Source organism: Dipodomys ordii, unplaced genomic scaffold (assembly GCF_000151885.1).
Source record: "Dipodomys ordii isolate 6190 unplaced genomic scaffold, Dord_2.0 Scaffold53, whole genome shotgun sequence".
Taxonomy (NCBI): domain Eukaryota; kingdom Metazoa; phylum Chordata; class Mammalia; order Rodentia; family Heteromyidae; genus Dipodomys; species Dipodomys ordii.
Window position 1 is genome coordinate 6,829,973 of NW_012267269.1, and position 8,934 is coordinate 6,838,906.

Genomic DNA, 8,934 nt, shown 5'->3' on the forward strand with positions numbered 1-8,934 from the left:
TCAGTAAGTCTATATTATTTCTCTTCGTAAATAATGTTGATGAGGAATTGGAAATTTTCTCCACTTACATACTTGAAGCAAAATTTAAGTATGTGAGGTGTCTTGACTCTTTGATATGTAGAACTTTGTGTCAGTATTGGAAACCAGGGCCATGTTCATTCTCTATGAGCACGAAAAATGTGCCTTGTAAGATCGATTATTTCAGCAACCAAAAGAAAGAATATCCCTAGTCAAATAGTTCAGATATCATTAAGGAGTAGACAGTCTGTTCTCAGAGAATGAGGCCAGCAGCGTGTGGAACAAGGATGCTATGTCACTCTACATCAGCAGGGGTTATTGGGTACAAAAAATGTCTTGCAAGCAACTTGGAACTAAGGAAATGACATTGTCTTGCATGAGAATCTCTACGTTCATACACTTCTGAAAACAATGAACATTCAGACTGGTGGTGATTATTACAGCTTAAAGACCAGTCATCATCAGTATCCAATGGTAACACAACTGGAAATCAATGCCATTCTTAATAATAAAGAGTTTATTTTCCATATATGGTCTAGTCAATTCTTAATCAATTGCAGAAACACTCAAAGCCATAAAATAAAAACCTCAGTTAACCTTTAAATCTAGAAATAACATCAGAGGTGAGGATACACGGTGAAAATCTGCTTCTGCAACAAAGATCATTACTTACTTTGGGATCAACAAAGATGAATATATATTTCATATATAGATTTCATGTATATACGCTTATTAAATTGATTAGTATCCATCATATGTGAAAGTTCTTTGGAAAACACATTCTGATTTGCACAATTAGTAGTATGATTAGGTCATTCCGAGAATATGAAAAAGGAAACAAAAAAGTAAACATAGAAAGAAATGTTGATAAAAGAGAAATAATTTGTTCCCTATACAAAAGCCATGTATAGACAGGAAGTCTTCACAGAACCTTGGTTTCAGGGTTCAGGAGGCCCAGCTCAGTCAGGTCAGTAGTCTCCTCACTTCCCCATAGGTCTCCTGGGCCCTCTACTGACCACCATGGTGCTGTGCAGCTGTGTACCTGTTGGATTTCTGGGCTGCCATCTGCTCAGAACTCTCTGCTGGTTGGCAGGAAGGCCTTTGAAGTACTGGAGCAAATGAGGAGAATCTCCCCTGTCTTGTGTCAGGAGAACAGAAGTGATTTTCCGTTTCCCTGGCAGACAGATGGTGGATGTCAGCCAGTTGCACAAGGCTGTGTCTGTCCTCCACATATTGCTGCAGCAGATCTTCAGCGAGTTGCACTCAGAGTGCTGCTCTGCTGCTTGCAAAACCAAACTCCCACCTGAACTCCACACTGCACTCCACCAACAACTGGAGGACCTCAGGACCTGCTTGATGCAGGTGAAGGGAAACAAAATCTGTTCTGCAAACTAAAGCCCCAGCTCGAGCCTGGTGGAAGTACTTCAAAAGACTCTCTCTCTCTTTTCCTGGAACTGATGAAATACAGTGACTTTGCCTGGAAATTTCCAGAGAAGTCATGAGAGACTCTCATGATGAGGAGAGTCTGCAAGGACTGACTACCCTATCTTCCATGCACACGTACAACTGCTCAATTGCACTCTCATTACTGTGTTGGTCACATTTTGTTGAATAAATACAGCTGGCTTCAAAAATATTAAGGATATATATGGTAAAAATATTCATCTGTAAGGACATCGTCCTTTTCACACACTGCACTGATAATTAGTTATTTATTACTTACGTTTTTATCTGATCATTCTAACTCATTTTCTTTAAATGAACTTTAGTTAGAATTATTTATTTAATAGCAAAAACATAAACACCAAATATCATTTAAGAATACCAAACATTTTCCTTGTTTTTTAATTTGTAAAATTTATATCCACAAAATGTCCTCTTTTAGAGTACCCAAAAAACAATTTAGACATATTTTTTCTGTCCTCACACTTGCTGAGGAAGGACTTCAACATTTGATCTATAACCTCAACACTATTTTTATTTCTTTCATAAATTATTTTTTAGTTTGGGTCTTGAGTTTTTCTTGCGCTGACTATAGACTACAGACCCCAATCTTCCACCAATACCCTCTGCTTTAAATATCATCGTGCTGGGTAATATAACTTTTCCTTACCACTTTTCACATATTAGCCTCAACATCTATGAAAGAGTCTTCAACAGAAGGCATCTTTCCTGTAAGTGATATTAGCTTAGTAACAAGGAACAATAACAAAAAACTATCAGTAATTGGGTAATAGAACAAACTCATCATTTCTGGCTGGAAGTGCTCTATGTGGAGATTCCTCATCAGCTGACTTGCTGGTTGTTCTCTGCTCCAAGTAATATGTCCAGAACTGGAATGCTATTGGCTTGACATCTTCCCCTTACACACACAAGTGCTTCTATGGCACTTGAGACTATTCTTATCACTTGGGAAGGAAAAAGTGGTTTAATGGATCATTTGGTAGAGTGTTGAGGGGCCAATGGTATACTGCAAAGATCATTTCCATACCTATTAAAAGGACCTGAATTTATTCTCTAATGATACCAAGACAAAGAGGCTGTGGGAAAAAAGTCAATTTAGTTCATATGCAAGCAAAGAAGAAAGTTGTGTGAATGAGAACATTCTTCATTTTACATTATTGGTACTAAAGTAAACTTAAGGAGAAAATAAACCAATTTTCTTGCTGCAGAAACAGCATTTAAATTTCCTTACCAATGATTCAAACTTGAGGATATTGTTATTTATCAAAATTCAAGGGATCGTTGACTGTTTGAAGAGACACTTAAAGTGCGACCACAATTACATATTGCCAAAGAGTGGCCAAGAGCATGTGGATTCCTAAACCATGTTGTAGAATTCAGGTTGTGTCCTTCTAGTGTTGGGAGGAAGCCAGGTTTGTATTCCTAGTTCCAAACTTCCAGCCTCTTGCCTTTACATACCAAATAACAGGAGATGCTGAAGGGGTAAGAAAAGAGACATTTTTCAATGCAACAATGGGAAATGCAAACTTCAGTACATCTTCAATTTCCTTGGGAGTAGAAATATTGATCTCAGGTTAAATAGGAAGAATTGGAGCCAGTGACAGGGAAGTATACACAGTTAAATGGTAAACCAGTTTATCATATTTTGAAAAATGTTTCTGGATTTTGTAAGATTTTGAATATTATATATTTATATTGTTTACATTATATATAAAGTCTTACAAAGTAAGTATATATTACTCTGAAGGTCACTGCAAACAAAATATAAGTATAAAAAGTCACAATTTTATTTTTTATTGTTGGTTGTGGGGCTGAATTCTGGATCTGGGCGCTGTCCCTCAGCTCTTCAGCTCAAGACTAGCATTCCACCACTCGAGTCATGGAGCCACTTCTGGCTTTTTCTGCTTATGTGATGCTGAGAAATCAAACCAGGGCATCATGCATGTGAGGCAAGTACTCTACCACTGAGCCACCTTCCCAGCCCTCACAATTTTTAAATACATGAATTGTACTAAAATACAGGAATAGAACCTTCATAAAGTAAACTTACATGCCAGTGGCTTTTGCAGTAAACTTTCAGCTTAAACCTGTTGTCATTTTAACCCAGCATTTGTACTTTTTAAGTATAAAGCAGCAATATAGACAGTATATACAATCAGGAGTTCAACTAAGTGACAAGAAGAATCTGAGCTAATCTGGAAGGTGGAGAAAGAAGGCAATGTGGAAAGCAACTGTTTGGGAAATGCTCCTCTAAATGGAAGAAGGAAACCCTAAAAAAAAAAGAGAGAAGGAGAAAGGAAGACATTCAGAAAATGGAGACTCGAGCATCCTCTACTAAGCCCAGGGAGCCCATCCAGGTCTTCACACACCCCAGAGGCAGAGGATCAGCATGACCACCTCAGCCAGTCCAGCAGCATCTGCAGTTTTCTAAAGATGCCATTCCTGTTATCGTTTGATATGACATCAGTGAAGTTGTTCCATGTTTTCAGAACAGTTGGCATAGTGTATTCAAGTCTCTAGACTCTCTGCTCTTTTATCCATACAGATGTATCTATCCGTCTATTTACATATTTTTATTTAACTGTTTACCAGATTTAAAATGTTATATATATATAATCATGTGTTAGTTTACATTAAAGCTTATATATATATAATAAATTTTAGGTTTTCTAAATTAAAGTTCTGCTAAAAAATTTGTTATCTGTTTTTAATTCTCTACTTGTGTACAGTTTCAGTGTAATAAAGGATATACCCGTTTAAAAAATAAATAAAAATAAAAAGATATATCTCTGTTTAAAAATTCCAAAATACAAAACTTACAATATTACCCATACTCACAATAAACAATTTGATATTGATAGTCCATTCTGCTTTGACTTAAGCTGATATGGTGAACCCATCCATGCTCTGCAAGTCCCAGTTTTCTGATTAAATAAAAGGGTTTAAAATGTTCAGAGAGTTGTCAATAGTTAAGGAAACATGCATTTTAAGATGCTTAGTAGAATATTTTTATGGAAACAATAGCCATAATGTGGCGGCTTTTTACCATATTTCTTTACTATATGGGACACTCGTTTTTGTCTTGGTCTGAAATTGTGAGGAGTCTGTATTCTACTCCTCCTGAGCTGAACTCCAAAAGTACGAGTCCAAGAAAGCAGAATGACTATAGAAATGCTGAGACTTTGTCCTCCTTCCTTCAAAATTGTGTCCTATTTACATTCAGTGAAGAAATGGAGGCTTGCGTAAATGCATAGAATTGTCAAGAAACAACTGGATGAACTATCAGAGGAACCCATGATGCTTTGTTAATGACTGGATCCTGACACTAAAAACACTTGGGTCTGTTCACATTTCCTTAGAACTTAAAGGTTCATTATACTCTGTTGCTTTACAAAACAATGTGCAACAGCACTTTGGTATTGGAGGTGGCACCTACGACCTTTTGTCATCTCAGCACTTTGTGACTTCAAGGTGTGGCATCTCCTTAGATGTTCATTTCCATGTGCATTTCTGTTCTTCACTTTCAGTTAGATTTTTTCCAATGGAGTCATTATCTAAATTCTTCCTCAGGTGGTGGTCTGAAATCATGGGTGTGTTTGGAACAGTTCATTCATCCCTCTATAATTAGGTTTTTCTCCAAAATGGTATAGATAGGCATAACACAAACAGTGCTATTTGGAAGCAAGTAAATATTTTCAAAGATGTTTAGAATAGGGATTGATTCACAGTTCTTAGATTTGTAGTATTGTTTTCAAAAACATAATTCATATTAATAGAGTGCTATTCAGATTAAGAGAGGAACTTTTGAGATAATCAGATTCCCTCTTCTTTTTCTTTGTCTGAAGCCACCCTGCCCCTTGTATGCTTAGATTATTGACTAGGTGGAGCCTCACACAAGATAATTTCCACATCCTTCCTTAGACTGAGTTTGTTTGAGCCTCTCTTTCACCTCATGGCTGATCCCAAAACCATGAAAGAAAAGAAAGACATGTATCTACTCTTGCAAAAATGAGACAATTCAGTAACCTAGGTGTATTTCCTCCTTGCATGTGTTAGAAACAGCTGTTTCCATTTCTTTTTGAAATTCAGCATTGACCTTCGGTCCTCTCGAATCTTTGCAATGTTGGTTTGCTATGACTGCTTTGCCATTTGTGGCAGTGACTTAAAAGTTATTTTTAAAGACCAGGCTTATTTTTGTCAGAACCTATCATTCCTAGACATGCACTCTCCCACTTGAGCTCTGCTCCCTTATCTCCACTTACTTTACCTATTTGGGGGTATTATTCCAACTTCCTGCCTGAACAGGATTGCTCTCCAATGCTGCAGATCTCCACTTGGGAGGACTGTCAAAGGCTGCCCTGCCTAGTTGTCCTTTGTCAGTTTTGCTTCACTGATCACTTTCTTTCTTTCATTTTCATGACAAATGGGGTTGTAATTTTCATTTTAGCCTACAAACAGCAATCATTTTTGCTTTCTAAGAAACTGTAAAAGAGAACTAAGTCAGAGGAAATGGCAATTTAAACAATGAACAATGCTACCACAGTGTCTTTCTTATTCTCTATGGAAATTACCTCACCATGAAACAGAACACAGTGACATAATAGGTAGACAAATTTAGATCATTAGACCACCAGCACATTAGAAGGCACAAACCTAAAATTAAAAACTAGAAAGCACTGCAGTAGGGAAGGGTATGACTTGTTGAAATAGTTCCAGTGCTGTGGAGTTATCAGAAGGAAAGTCCAAGGATCCCTTTCCAGCATTCATGGTCAGCATACATGGTCAACATTCACAGTTCATTTTTTCCCTGAAACCAAAAAGGAACTTGTATTCAGAAATTTTACTATCTGAAAAATGACCTGAAATCAAACTGAGAATGTCTCTAATCTGGTATACACTATTCATTGTGAATTTACTAAAATGATTAGAGAATAAAAGCTCTATTTTCTTTTCTTTCCTTTCTTTTGTCAAGCATGGGTTTGCACTCTTGGCCTGGGTGCTGTCCTTGAGCTTTTGTGCTCAAGGCTATCACTCTACCACTTTAAACCACAGCTCTACTTGTGGTTTTCTGGTGGTTAATTGCAGATAAGAGTCTCACCAACCAGGTTGACTTCGAACCTCCATCCTGAGATCTCACCAGCCTCCTGAGTAGATAGGATTACCATTGTGAGACTCCAGCACCGGCATGTATTTTCTTAAATAATGATATCATTTATGATTACATTTATGTTTAAATTCTTGAAAACGGATTTTAGGCTCCAAGGTGTGAAATGTAGTTTTTATAGGGAAGGTTCTTGAAGACATTGTGTATTAAAGACTTTTTTACTGACATTGGTAAGACTTCCTGTAACAAAAATTAATCAGTCATGACATCATAATGCTTAAGTATCCCACATTAATATAAATGTTCAGTGCTGGATTTCCTCAGCAGACACTTGTCGGTTCGCTCACCTCAGTGGAGGCCAGCACTATTTGAAGGACCCTAGAACTGTCTACTCTGGGCTTTGCCATCTTTAATACATCACCCCAAATATGTCTGTGGTCTTTGAGCACTGTCCTCTATATTGTATAGTTAAAAATTACTGTGATTCAGATGAGGATACATTCACAGGCCACTATGTACAGGAAACTTTATGTCCATCCATTTTCAAGTGGTCTGAATTTATTGACACCAAGATGGGAAGATGTGGAAAAGGGTTGAGTAATTTCTGGGTAAAGAAAATAGGTTCTTTCAATGGGATCACTCTTCACATTTTGTTCTAATGCTGTGTGTGTGTGTGTGTGTGTGTGTGTGTTTCTGAGCAAGCACCATGGCTTGAACTAAGAGGCTGGGCACTACCCCTGTGTTTTTCCAGTCAAGGCTAGTGATCTAGCACGTGAACCACTGCTCTACTGCTGGCTGTTTTGGTGTTTAATTGGAGATAAGAGTCTCAGGTTCTTACCTCTTCAAGATATTTTAAAAGAAAATTTAACCAATAATTTTACAAAACAAAATATGGAAAAATAGTTGTGATTGATTCTGACTGAATTCCACCATTTATTCTCAGGGAAGATGCCAAGAGTATGAGAAGTCTTGAACTACATAAGGTCTATTACTATCATGGATAGTGGAGCATATGATCAGGGAGCTTCCTGTAGGTGATGCAGCATCATGAAAACTAAAATGTACAGTGAGTTTTGAATATTTTGAGGATTCTTTCTCTGCTTCACATTCTGGAAACTCAAAATATAAACATAAAACTGTATCCCTACAACCAAATGATTGTACTTTAAAAAATATTACATACAATCTTCAACTATGAATTTTGAAATCATGAAGAATTAAATATATCTCTATGTATACAGTCATCTCAAGTATATCTTGTTGGTCTTGGAATTATGTTTCCACTCTTACAATAATGATGATTTTTCAATACGAATTCCCCCCAATAAGAGGAAAGATATTCTTGAGATGTATGTGAACACAACTTAAATATTGCAAGTTTGGTGCCTCCCAAAGTCAACTCTTATAAACTCTCATTCCTTAGAGTTTACTTAACTTTGTTAGATTTCCTTGTGTTTTCAATGATGAGCCATGTCACTGAATTCATGGAGGACACAGATAATGTGTGCAGGATCCCTGCTACAATCCTCCAGCAATAGAGGATTGTGTCTGCAGGTCATTTTCTCCAGTACAGCTTGATGAAGGTTCCCCAATATATGGGGCCTCCATTGACTTCTAATGGCATTCTTATGATGTGAACGTGAGTGCTTCTGACTGGATTTGGCCTATGAGAGTGAAGCATAAGCACAGGTTTGTTGTATTTTACTATTTAATTCTACTAAGGTTTTTCAACGCATTCATGATTATATCACATTCTAGGTAGGAAAAACGTTGACTAAAATGATGATCTACCCGATGCTGAAGGAATAATTATTTCCTCATGTATAACAAAGTTATTTACTAATGTGGTATCTTTTAAAGATTTAGCAGTTTTGAAACAAAGCTCTTTGAAAGAAAATTTGTGGATGTTTTTCTGCCATCATTTATTTTATGCATTTATAAATTGAATATATTCACGGATTCATTAATACTTCTAGCAGTATACATATTACAATGAAAATAAAGACATTACATGTAATTTACAAGGAAAATCACAACTGATAAATTCAATTCCACTAACATACAAACAAAAGTACTTTACTGGCAATAGCACTGTACTTTACTTCATGGTTAACGGCAGTACTGTATCTGTCTTATAGTCTGTGTAACCGTTGCTTTATTCTTAGCCACGCATCAAGCCCCATCTTGAGATAGGCTCATGATGGCTGCTTCACCTGTATGCCTGAGCACTGGTTTGCCAACTGATTTTAGGTTTCCTTTTATAGGTGGCATAAGAGATGATTGCTACTGTTCCTGGATTCATAATTTGAGATGGGGTGTCATGAGCTTTTCTCATCTCTTTGAGATGG